Source organism: Ciconia boyciana, chromosome 8, assembly GCF_034638445.1.
Source record: "Ciconia boyciana chromosome 8, ASM3463844v1, whole genome shotgun sequence".
Lineage (NCBI taxonomy): Eukaryota > Metazoa > Chordata > Aves > Ciconiiformes > Ciconiidae > Ciconia > Ciconia boyciana.
Genome location: NC_132941.1, coordinates 43,537,652 through 43,551,600, shown reverse-complemented (window position 1 = coordinate 43,551,600; position 13,949 = coordinate 43,537,652). Strand labels below are relative to the sequence as shown.

At 39.6% G+C, this 13,949-nt stretch overlaps 1 protein-coding gene across 1 annotated transcript in view; it reads right to left on the bottom strand.

The window, feature by feature from the left end:
- The window catches only part of USP54 (ubiquitin specific peptidase 54), a 106,763-nt gene extending 97,350 nt beyond the window's left edge, over positions 1 to 9,413 (bottom strand). Inside the window, exon 1 of the mRNA XM_072869641.1 lies at positions 9,323 to 9,413. The gene's annotated coding sequence lies outside the window, so the exon portion shown is untranslated. The remainder of the gene's footprint in view (positions 1 to 9,322) is intronic.
- Between the last annotated feature and the right edge of the window lie 4,536 nt (positions 9,414 to 13,949).

Here is a 13,949-nt window from a genome sequence, read left to right as displayed (position 1 = left end):
CTCATTCAAATGCATGACTGTCCTAATGGAGGGAAAAAAAAAAAAAAAGTCTTCCTTACAACCAGATGAAACCTCTCTTGTTTTAATTTATGTCCATAAATTCGTAACATACTTCACATGCTTCCTTATGAAAGTTCCTATGGCTTATTTATGAGTGATTTTCACAAACCAATTGAGGACATTAGTATGACTGGACAAATGAAGACATTATTATGTCCTATATAAAACAGAAACCTATTGGCACTCCCACATCAGCTTAATAGGCCAGCATCACACAGACGTAGTGAAAATTTAGTATGTAGAAAACAAGGAATTGCCACTGTGAACTCTGAGGATTTTCCTCAAGAACAGCATTTCCATTGTTTTATTGAAATATCAGAATTTGAGTGTTATTAATACTCAAGGCCATTCGCAATTACAGACAAGATGAATTTCATAATGCATTCACATCTTTGGATAACAATATGGCCCCCAGCATTCATGTCATTACTCAAATGAATTCCAGACAAGCTGGAATAAGAAAAGGAAGGGAAGCCCATGAACAACTGGAATATTGTTGCACTTTTTTTACTGATACCATAAAAATAAAGTGGTGGGGTAGACACATGCGGAAAGAAGCACTACAGCTAGCATAACCATTTTCAGACCTGCCAGAGACAGCTAAATTCAAAGTAAAATGATACTAAAACAAATCAGTATTTAATGTTTTCTGCTGTGAAAATCCAAATTAAAAAATATCCGAAGATGTTTAAAGAGTTTAGGATTAACTAGAAATCTTATTTTAGGCTTTGGATTCCTGTTCAAACAATTTTACATTTTTTTTTTTATTTACTATGTATATATGAGATAAAATATCTCAAAGGTTAAAATTTATTGATAAATGACATATCAATCCTAACTCCTGTACAAACAGTACATACACTCCTTATCAGAGGAAAAAAGAGATATAATTTTGTAACTGATACTTGAAGTAATACTTTTCACAGCAGAATTAAGCAATTCAGTTGGGCATGACACTGCAACAGTCATACATCTTCCACCTTTTCTCTCCCAAAACCTCACATATTCCTTTGCAGAATAATCCTGGAAAATATGATCTTGTTAGTACTGCTGCTTCTGCCTAGAAACGTTCCCAGAGTGACACATTCAGAAAAAGCAACTTCAACTTGAAAATGTCACCCTTTATCCTTAATCCTGAGAAGCTCTCTGTTCTGGTAGAGACGACAGCACTCTACCGCTTTCTGTCTGTGAACACTGCCGGTTCTTACCAGAGCAAGAATTGAATACAGTGGAATTACCCAGGTACCTTTCCAGGCTGCAGCTGTGATAACAAACAGGCAGAGGAGAACCCATCACAAGCAAAAAGTGAACAGAGAAAAACACAATGGAGAAGTGGTAAATAGCTTAATTTAAGTCATAATTATACTGCTGAATATGACTGCTATAATTATTAACAACAGTAAATGGACTGATTGAAGAAATACATTACTAAATTAATTAAACTACCTTTCTATCTCTCCCAAAAAGGAAGAGCCCTTTAAGAAAATACATTTGCACAACAGAAGGTATTTCTTCTCAAAAGATGGTTATTTCCATATCAAACCTACAGTCTTAAACACAGCTATCTAAAAGGAGAAGATAATATAAATACCTTTTTGCTAACAGGAAAGTTATATTCTCTCCTTGCCCATCCTCTCCTGAAACAATGCATTTTAAGAGAAATGTCTAAAATGATGTTTTAAAAAGCTTCCCTGAAAAATTTGTGGAAGTTGTGTAGCTTAAAGAATTTAAACAAATTAGGAGCACCTTAAAAACAGCACTTCCAGTGAAAACTGCTGTTCATCCTGCAACACTGCCAAGCTCACACTGCAGCATTCTTTCCTGGTTCTCTTTGAGAAAAATAAATAAATCTATATTTAAAATCTATCAAGCATCCACAATCAAAGGATCCTAAAGTTTTTGTTGGCAATGCCTTTTTTAACATACTTCAAAAGTATTTACATAAACTCCCCAGATATCATCTATTACAATATAAATACTGCATAGATTTGTTGTGCATAACAATGTCCATAATAGACATCACAAAGAATGCTGCAGTTTACTAATCACAAGTTTTATGAAGCTTTGCTGTCTATTTATTAGCATGCCTGAGGTACAGTACAATGGAAAAGTTTTAGGGAACGGGCATAGTATATCATCACTTTTTTTTTTTTTTTAATTTTCCCTCCCTTTCCCCCACCATGACCTATTTTCTTGAATAACATGCAGATCTAGTGAGGACATTAACCTGTTTCCATGTCACAGTACAGCTCATGTACCGATGTGCTGAGATGCATTAGCTGTTGTTTATTGATCCACTTATAAAGTTCATTCTACTGGGAATACCAGCTGGAGGATCAGAAAGTCTTTTGCTATCCTCTGCGTTGTGACACACTTTACTGATTAACTATTTCCCAGAATACATTTATTTTAACATTTTGTGGAAATACTTACAGAAGATTCCTCCTCTTCAAACAGTCTCCCACATCTGAATCACTCTTACATATTTTTAGTCCATTCATTATTTTCAAAAGTCAAAATGTAATAAATCACATACCATTTTTTAAAAATAAAAACATAACAATTACATGCACCAAACATGATCTACTACAAATACTGATTTATATTTTACCAAGTATTAGAAATGAACAAGCTAGCTGGTCTTTACTTAAGAGTATAAAATGCCAAAACAAGTTCCATGCAGACAGGAAAGAAAAAAAGCTAGTTTCCCCTTGATTCCCTACAGGCTTCTCATACGCAAACTGTTCCCCCCACACACAGTATACAGTGTGTACTTCTGTATAAATTTTGGTGAGCCAAACTGTACCATAAAAAAGAATTCTAGACAAGACATAAAAAAGAATTCTAGACAAGACATTAATAAGTGATCATTATTTATTACAGTTCATCCTACCTGCTTCTGCCTTTAGCATTATTAACCTTTGAACCAGCAATTACTTACTGCTTATTTGCAATTTATATACTCATAAAAACCCTACCTTTGTGCCAAGAAGTGTTTATACCATTTTGTAAGCTGACTACATTTTAAAAATAGCTGTCTACAATAAACCCACAATCACTGTTCTGATTTAAACAGGATAGGAAAGCAGCTGAGCTTTAACTGTCTGAATTTTCGCAGCTGTAAAAGACGACAGGGGAAAGTAATTCCAAAAGCCATGCTTCTAGCCTCCAAATTCAAGGACTGCAAGCTTGACCAAATCCATGCATCAAATCAATTATGGCAGAATGTAACAAGCCAGGGCCTACTGCAAAATAATTAAGCAAAAGATCACCAGGGTTCATGTCCTGTCACACTTGTACAGCCAACCACAATTCAGTGAAGTCTTATCTGCAACATAAAATGGCATCATTTCAGGCTTGGAGAGATGTTCAAAAGAAGGAAACATTCACAATCTATATCTATGAGTTTTAAAAACCTGATTTCTCCAATTCTCAAAAAAACCCCAAGGATTCAGACGTTTTGCTTCTAATGACAGAACCCCTGGGAAATGAGTGCAGTGCAATCAAAGGAGTGGGAAAAAAAATGACAAAACAGATACAGATCACATCCTGTCTACCAGAAATGCTATGCAAAAAAGGAAGATACTGCTCTAAGTGGGATGCTGTAACTGAAAAAGGAGGAGAAAACAAATGGGACCAGGGATACATCAGACAGCATGATCATAAGTTTAATTTCATTAGTGACTAGGCAGGAAATTATTTTTATTACCTGCAGAAGCATCTGACCAAAATCCGTTTTCTTCCAACAACTTTTGAATCAGTTGGCCGATTTCCAACGTTTTGAAATTTAAAAAAAAAATAGAGATCTCAAAAATAATTATGACTACAGAAAATTGACTATAGACTACATGAAAATTGATGGTCAGGTAGAGGAAAAAGACCCGATTTGCACTTTTAGTGAGGTACAAGCAGGAAAATTCACCTCATATATTTGATTTGGCAGCAGGTCAATCAGTACAGACTATCCACAGCACTGTCCCTTGTTATGGAGGAGAATGGGATTAAGGATTGGAGGAGAAGGTATAAGGAGATAAAAAGACAATCCAAATACATAATAAAATGTAAATTTTATTATTCTGCAGCTCACAGAAACTATGACCTGCAGACAGTAACTTGTTTTAATAGCCTGACAAACTGAGAATAACTTGGACAAGTATTTACATTTCTTGACCTCCTCCTGATAAGTAGGTTGCCTAGAAACATTTTACTTCAGAATGAATGGGAAAATGGATTACGCGCTTCTATCTGCGTATTTCAAATATTTTGTTGAATCTATTTTATGAAATCCATGGAAGTAATTTTCCATTATGCTTTTTACAGCATTGAGCACAATGAAGATACTCAATGTAGAACTAAGTAGACATGTAATAACGATAATATACTCTGAAAAGGCTTCCATAGATAAATACAAACCTGGATACAACATGCAGAAGTGTTGGTGGGATGACTCAGATCCTAATGATACTTCATTTAAGTTCATTTTCTTAGCAGCAGCCTGAGGTTATTAATAACTCCCAGTATGCTACTTAGACCTGTGGATTCATTTTCCCAGTTAATGGTAGCAATAGGTTCTTTGTTAATGGTTTTAAGATAATGCTGGGTTTTGCCATATGGTTGGATTTGTATGAGGGTTTCTCATGAAAAGCCAGGGAGTGTAAGAAATTGTTGCTATATTTAACTTTAGTGTCCTCATGCATAGCAGACAATTGGAATGGACACTGTTCTAGTATTTACAAGTGCAAACGATGCTCAATATTTACTGCATGTTCTGTTTAAGAGGACTACAGGGACTTTAAACAAGAGAACATATGGATAGATCAGAGGATCGGTAATGCAATACTGAGCTTTTCACCTCTAGGTCATTGGTTCAAATCTAAACTGGTTGGTAATGAAGGCAAGCTATTATCACGTGACACCTCTGGCCTTTGCAAATTGATTTGTCAGGCTCAGTCCAGTTCCCATCATACTCAAAATTCACCATTACAATTTGCCTTCTTGAAAACAACTTCACCCCAGCAAAGTAACAAAAAAAATTGAACAGAGACAGAAGTAATCTCTTCCTCCTCAGGCACCATCTCCAGACCAGGACCTAGGGAGAGTGCCAAAGGAACAGTGAAAATTACGCCACCGGTAACACAGCACATAATTCTGTGGATAATGATTAATTCTGCCTCTCAGATACCCAATTATAATTATCTCTGTACCTGTACAAAGCTTTCAGGTTTTTTATTACTAAAGAGAGAAGACAAGAAAGAAGACACACCAATATGCAGGTTTAAAAACTGAAATTTCACAGTGCTTAAAGATTTCTTTGGATATCTTGTTCAAAGACACACTTCATAAGGCTGAAGGTTTTAAAGAAAATGGTCACAGTGTTCTATAAAATGAATATCAAATTTAATATCCATTTTGTTATGATGTATTTGTAGCCAAAATGTTTAAACAACACTTGCAGCAGCAACATATAAGAATTTTATTTCCTGCAGATGGGTTTAATTCAGAAATGGATTTATTTACAAGTTACTATGAATGATACTAGAGAAGTCATGTTTTTACAATATTTCTTCACAGCTATGTTAGACAGAAAATGTACAGATTAGTCCATAACAGCACATAACTTTCCTTATGCTTTCATAATTTGAACAAAAATGGTTTTAAGCCTCAAAACCATAAGTCTAGTCTCTTCCTTTGCCTCTTAATAGTTTGGCAATAACCACAGCAAGCACTCTGCAGGTACCACAGTTCTGCATTTTAGCAAGTGATAACTGCTATAGAAGTGAATAGAGACACCAAGTTTTAATATAGCACCCTTAAGATCACCTTTATTTCACCTATTTAGGGCACTAGACAAAAAAAAATCTACTGGAAGTTTTATACTCTATGAGCATGAAACGTTACTTCTAACATTTAAGACTATAACAGAATGCATACAGCTCACAAATCTTGGAAAGTGTGGAAAAAATAACTAAGGGCCTCCTGCCTTCCTTGCCGGTTCCTTGGTTTTTACTAAGGTGTTGATAACATACTGAAGTTTTTCCTTCCTTTTCCAACAACTCCAGAAACAGAACACTTACTGTAACTTTAGGAAAGCCACAACAGGTTAACTTCCCAACTGAATGATTGCACATAAGTTCAGCAAGCTGAATGATTGAGCTGGCATGTAGTCTACTGCTATAAAATCAGAGTAGCATAGCCAAGTGATACCCTAGTTTGGCCAAACACTAGTCCTGTATCCCCTAGACAATGGTTGGTGAGATCCACCCAAACCTTTTAACTTCTTCAGGTCACAGAACAGGAAACTCCATGCATCAAGTGACATAACAGAGAGAAAAGAAGGAATAAACTGCATGCTGAACTTGTGTGTCAAGACACGATAAGAGACCTATCTATTGCATCACTTGCATTAGAAAGCATCCAGGCTGCAGCTAGGAGATGGTTCCTCCTAGCAGTCTCACACACAGGGTACAAGCCTAGAAAAGGGGGCTGCCTACAGATGAAGGCAAAATCTTAAAGACTAAAGACTGCCTATTACTTAACTTGCAGTTAACAGGAACAACAGAGATATCCATGCAAGATGATCAAAATTCCCTGACAGTCAGTAACAATATTTCTTGCTGCTCCTCTCTGCCATCAAACACTGCATATCTGTGCTAGGGAATGACCTTCAGTGACAGAAATACACAGTAACTTTGGAATGGTGACTGCAGCCACTATTGATAGAAAAGAAAGAAATTAAAAGGCAAAGTTTAGACAAAGGCAAGAAGTAGAGTATTTCAGAGAACAAATTAAAATAAACTGTTTGAATAAATGTGGGTGGAACATACGTTAGGAAACTGAAGGATGTATAAGGGATTTAAATTTCAGAAGGTTGCATGAGAAAAATGGAAAGACTAATAAGTTCTACAGGTGCCAACAGGCACGTTTATTATAAGACTTATACTTTTATTCATTCTGGACAGTAAGGTAAGCAGATTTTAAAAAAGAATAGCTATGACTTTTTATTATTCTTTCATCCTCCTTCCTCAGTTTCCTTTTTGTACCACCTGCTGCACTTTGCATAGTTGCACCAAAAGTTATTCGGGACAGCCACAACTGTTCTTTATATAGGTATGTTTATAGAGTACTCAAACACAATGGAGGCTAAATTCTGATTAGTGTGGATAGAACCTACTATAACTACAATAATGTGACACCTAAGAGCTCTGCTACTATTCTTTCACCTCTAGGTAACAAGGTTTTTGAAGCTCCACAGACTGGGAAATAAACACACTTTCTCTTCTATGTACTCTCCATGAAAATTCACATAAGAATGTTTAATGCCTAATAACATCACCAGGACTGGATAAAGAAGGATTTAAATTCCCATTATCCTTTTTAATGAACTCGTGACTACAGTCTCAAAATAGACTGTTAACCCAGAACAGAGAGAAGAACTGACATAATTTTTACCTGCAATGACTGAAAGAAATGAACTGAAATGCTTTTACAGCTGTCACTAGCATAAAGAAAGCAAAATTTCTAAATTCTCTGGGATAACTGTAAGTAAGTTTGTCTGTACTGGACAAATCAAGCACACCCTTCCCCCTCACCCCACCCCAAGAACACTGTGGCAAAAGGCTTCCTGGCTGGCATCACCCAGGTGGGGGGGAAGGCTCCTATTTAATTCAGTCTGAATGATATGCAGCATGCTTGATTAAATATACTGTTGATTAGGTGCTGGAATAGAATTTAAAGAGTATCCTGTCTAGTGAAATTATCATTATTTCTACCACTTCCTAAATGAGAACAGATTTCAACAGACTTATTCAAATTTTTTTTAGCCCATAATACATTTTTGGTAATTATTTTTAAAAGCTGTCATGTTCAAGTTATGTATAACCTCACCAGTTTAGTTCTCAGCACAGCAGTACTTTCTTTCCCCTTGGAAACAAACACAAGACTATCTATGTTGCTATTGTTTTCCAAAACTGCTATTCAATGACAAGTATATTGCAGCACAAAACCTTTCAGTCGTAGATTTTCTTTTTCAAGTCTGAAGAGTAGCACAAGCTTAGAGAGGTTTGTTTTCAGTACATACTTCTTTCTTTCAAACTGCATGAGAAACTACACAACTATTTTTCCTCCCATTTCACATGCATATTTTTTCCATGATTATAACACTCAGAGTTTGTTCTGAAATCTGAAAAGCTCTTCGAATTCTTTTCACACACACGATCAGCCACTACAATACTTACAACAATTTCACTCAGCTGAAAGACCAGAAAGCCTTTGTGTCTGCAACTTTTTGAAAGCAGAAGGTGTATATTGTTATGGTTTCTATTTAGGACTGTAATCCTCACAAATCCTCACTCATAATCCTCCTACTGAACGAAGGGTTTCAAGCAAAATCAGGTCCTGGAAAAGCAAACAGCTTCTGCTTTTTTTTGAAAGGAAAAAAAAAAGCACATGCTTTTGCCTACCTTGGACCAACATAGTAAATATAATACTATATAACTGAGCAGCTTCTTCTAATCAACAGCTTCTATGCAAGTTTAACTTTTAATGGCAATTGATCACGTCTGAGTTATTAACCAACATAACGCAATGTCAGTGATATTAATTTCAAAGATCCCTGCTGATAAAAGACCTTTTTAACCTCCGGTATCCCCTTCTTCTCGTACCTGCTACCCCTTCCCTCTTCTAAAGCTGACCAGCTGCAGGCATGCAGAGGGGGCCCTTTACTTACAATTACGCCGGAGGTCAGGCCCTGGGGGCCACGGCCGAGCCCCAGTACAGAAACTCTGCTGGCTGCAGCCTACCCACGCGTGGGCTGGCTGCCCTGCCACCAGCAGAGGCCAGGCCGTGCGGGCATACGGGGATGCACTGTTTTACAGAGCTGGGAGAGTCATTCGTGGGTCCCCAGGCACATGGAACAAGCAACCAGTTAACGGCTGGTTTAGGGTTTTTTTTCCTGAGGGAACGGGACAGGAGTAAAGAAACCTCAAGTATTCCCAAGAGCGGTGGATCCGGGGTTCCCGCCGCGCCCCGCAGGGACCCGGCCGCTGCCGGCACCGCGGTACAAACTGCCCCGGCCCCTCACCAGCCCGCCCGTGCCACTGAGGGGAGCGACCCCTCCCGTCCCGCCGCCAGAGCCACGGCCCCGCTGCCGCCCGGCGCCGCGAGGGTCAGGACGGCTCTGAACAGTCGCAGCGGGACCCCGCTGAGGGGGGGGACGGCGGCGGGCCCCAGCCCCTCCCGGGACGGCAGTGCGGTGAGCCCCTACCTGCCGGCGTCGAGTCCCGCCGCGACACACAGCATCCCCTCCCCTCGACCGCCCTCATCCCCCGCTGCTATAGCTACGGGGAGCCGCGGCAACCGCCTCTCGCGAGAGGCGCCGTCTTCCCGCGAGAGCCGCGGGCCGCGCCGGCGGCGAAGGGCGCCTCCTCTCGCGAGAGGGCTGAGGGAGTCCAGGCAGTCCAGTCCAGTGCAGTGCAGTGCAGTGAAGTTTTGTCTGGTCCGGTTCCTCTACCGATATTTCTCATTCCCTCAGCCCAGGGCAGCCCTCTCCCGGGTCGGGGAGTTTCAGAGGGCAGGCGGCATAACCCAGTGTCCCGTCTCAGAAGGGGCGAGAGGTCTCCGGTGTGTTTAACCCCCTCGTTGGGAGGCTACCCGTAGAGCTGTCCCCAGACCCGGCCCGAAGCCAGGGCGTAGCTAGGAATTATTTCAGGGATGTGTGGGGCTGACTGAGTGCCAGAAAACCCCTTTACTCTGAGGAGGTGGCGGCGGTCAGGGGTCGGTGGTTGCCGGCTCCGGAGCGGGCCGGGCCGGGCCGGCGCAGCGCCGGGTGAAGCGCCGCTCGGGGCGGGCCCGGCCCGGCCTCGCAGGGCGCTCCCCTGCTCGCATCGCCGAGGCTTCTTTTCGCCCGGAGCATCTTAACCGCGGTTCAGCACCTTAAGGCGATGCAGCAGAGCTTGCTCGGTAGAGCTGCCTGGATAGAAATATCTTTTTCTTGCCAGAAAAGAAATAGGTGTGCTTGTAGAGTATGTATAATCTCTAACAATTGCAAAGAATGGGCTGTGATAGCTGTGGGATATGACTAGAGCTAAAGGTAACAGTCCAACAGATTCATCTCTAGCAAAAGTTTACGTGTAGTTCATGTGAGAGTTGGGTTTCCTCACAGGTTAGAGCCATAACATCATACATTCAACACCATCCGTCCAAGTACTTCAGGCGTGAATTAGACCATCACAGGATCTGGGAAAATTTGAATAAGATCTTTTACAAATTTGTATTTTGATTTTCTGAATACTAGGTGATGTGTAAAATTAATATTAAGCTCACATTCCCTGAACTGCATCAGCGGCACATTGCAGTATGTGATTTTCCTGTCACCAGTGCAGAGTGCTGGTAATAATATTAACTCTGGCATAGTAGTATTTTTGGTGATACCCAAGAAGCACATTTCAAGCCCACTGAAATAAATGGGTCCTTTCCTATGAATTCAGGATCATGCACGTAGAGAGAGTCTGACGATGACTGGGGGGACCGCCATTTCCATGAGCAGTTGGTATCTCAGTGCTAGCACCCTGGATAAACAAGGTAATTAATTACTCAGACTAAAACATGAAGACATGAGGGCTAATACACTTTCTTTTCTGCCCTTTTATTTCAGTGTTCCCAAAACCTGAGAGATGTCTTTTGTAACAATCCTTAGAGGAGGGCCACCAGCTCCGTAAGTTGTGGAGGAAGTTCTTTTTATTCAGTTGTTGAGCTCCATTTTTACATACAAGAAGGGAGTGAGTTGATGCATAGTGTTCTGTATCTAAAAGATGTATTTCTATATGCCAGAATTAGCAGCTTCTGATAATTCAGGTATACCATCAGTGGTATACCAGATGCACAGAGTATGCCTGGAGGACTGGGACTACCTTTTGTTCTGCCCAGAGCAAACACTTAAAGCATACTGTTTGTATATATGGGTGTCTGCAATACTGTTTGTGCTGCTGCTGTTAATATGGTGTGTGTAACACCACTAAAATAATACCAAAAAAAGTTTGTGGATTTGGAAGAATACTTGTTTACTTGTTGTGACTTCCCATCCCATTTCAGTCTTTTGCTTTGGGAATCAAGTCAATCATACTGGGAGAGAGAGCAAATGAGGAAGGCCTCAAGCCTCTCTTAGGGACCAAAGATAATTAAGAGAAACATTTAGAGATAGTAGATATAATGAAGCCCTGAACACTAGCTTCAGGCCTATTAAAGTATGGCTGGTTTTATAATAGAATATGGAAGTAATTACTCATCTGAGCCAGGCACTGTGGAGTTTGACTAAAGAGCTCTGCAGTGTAATTGAATTTGTATAGCATCTGTGAGCAGGGGAGGTCCTGTGCGATAAGACCCATAGGTTGTCCTTAGGCTGGCCAGCAGAAAGTTTCTCATTTGTTTCTTCCTACTTCCAGGGGCCACTTTGTTTTCCATGCAGTGAATGATGTATAAAGAGATTGTTGCTTAAGGCAGGAACTTCCCGCAGTAAGAAGGGGAAGTCTGCAGAGTCCTTATTTACCCTTTTGTGTAGAGGGATGTTTTGGAGCACAAGTAAAACATTGCTTAGTGGGTAGCCTTTTTCACTGCTGTTAGTGCCCTCCTTGTATGTTTTTTTCTCCCCAGCTACAAATGCAGGAACCTGGAGTAAAACAGTGGTGCTGCCCTTGGCTCTTGTCTGAGCCTGGGAAGAGTTGAGACCTTTGTCAGCCTTTTGTATTATGGTTGTGCCTTCCCTGACCAAATTTCCCAAAAATAAGTGTTTCTGGTAATCCTTGTTAGAAGAATGAAGAAGAATAACTATTTTGGTTTGGCACTAGAAGAAGAACTTATAACCATAAATTAATCTCACTTTATTGATGCATTTATTTGTTCACTGTGGATTTTTGAAAGGCAAATGTTCATTATAACTCTGGCTAGAGCTATACCTATAACTTCTTCCTATTTCTTAAAGGGTAGTGATCCCTGTCTGCAAATTTATTTGTGTCAATTCTCCCTGAAAGTACATGAGATGGAATGTTCTTTAAATGAAAACCAGACTTTTAATATTAAAACTCTTTGCACAAAACATTTTGTGGGTTTTTATTGTTAATCAAAAGGTCAAAACAAACAAACAAACAAAAGAAAGCCTGCAGGTTTTCTTCAAAAAAGTTGGAAACTGTGCTTTGAAAATTTTGATATGAATAATGTTTCTAAATGTATAATTGAAAATTAAAGGAAGAGTTTATATTTGAGAATTTGTTTATTAAGCTGACTGGAGTTTAGGTTGCATTTAAAAGCATTGCTTCGGAGTGGTTTATGTAGTTCTCTTCCCTTTACTACATGTGTTAATTAACACAATATATATCTGAGCAAGTACTTGCACTCATTAAAGCATCATGTAAACTGTACTGCTAGCAGAAGATGATAATCAGAGAGAAGATGACACTGTGTGTTAAATACATAGAGAGCAAGAGGTGCAGCATAAAGGCCCTGCTCATTAATTACATTAGCTGGAGAGACTTTTACTAGTACATGAATATAATTAATAGTGTCTCAAATCGCACATACTCAGCAGTTCACAAAAGTTGTAGGGTTCCACAAAATGTGTGCAATCTTGCTTCTGCATGTGTCTGCAAATTCTGCTTGATTATCTGTGGTTCTGGTCAGGCACATCTCCAAGACAAAATAGGCAACTTGTCTAAACTAGTTTGTAACCTGCAATTTGAGGATTTGGACATAGATGAGATTGCATATAAATGAATTAATGTGCTGTGAGCCAGCAGGCTGGCTTGCAAACTTTTCTAATACTCATTCAAGATAAATTAGCATATGTGCTGCTGATGGGCAGCAGTGGACCCCATAAGTTGCCAGAGAAGTGCTAACAGCAGCTTGTTGTGCCAAGGGACAGCCCTTTGGAAGTCGGGCGTTTGCCAGATGATTGCACCTGCGGCAGTCTTCTGTGAAAGAGAACATATACTTGCGGACAAGCTAGGCAGGAAAAAAACCTCAGTGCAGTGAATATTCAAGCCTTGGGCCACAAGTCAGTGCTTCCCATGGAGGGACGACCGCATGCAGACCTCTTTGCTCCATAACAGAACGATCGTGTTCAGGCTCTTGGCTGTCTGGTGCCTGCCATCTTGTATAAGAGAGGTAAATACATTTTATGTATTCACAGTATGATTTAAAAAAAAAGTCAAACAAGACAAAGCCCATATCCTCCTAACAGCTTGAAACTGTTCCAAATGTTATTTCAGAGAGTCACTAAGCCTAATGACAAAACCATCTCCTCTAAATGCTCTGTCAATAACAACATCAAAAGTAATTCCCAGATGTTAGTTGTATGAATTATATCATCATCATCAGTAATGGCAAGCTGCTCACAAGAGAGACAATTATGAGATGCAAACCCTTTGATTAGGGAATACATTGCAGTCAAATGGAAGATTTTCTGCACAACACAGAGAAGCATACCAACTGTGCTACTACCTGCTGAATATTTATGCCATCAGCTATAACTTCAGGCAAGATTTTAAAACATATGAGTCCATATTTATGGATAATACCTTATGAACACCTTTCTTTTACATTAAAACATGGGCACTATTTTTTATGCATTTTCAGTATGGCTTGGGCTCTTTATCATACAAGTTGACTTACACGTGAGAAACATTTCAGAGCTTGGAAACTGTAAAGTAATATTCCTAAAAATAACACTGTAAATAATTAAAAATATAACAACTTTCTTTCTGAATGTCACAAAATTCTATCCAATCTGTTTTTCATGGGCCAGCCCTTCTTTATTAAATGGATTTTTGACTGCTGTTCCATGGAATATAAGCTTAATATCCAGTACATCCTCTATGAGGGAACTGTAGCCTGCCTTTACA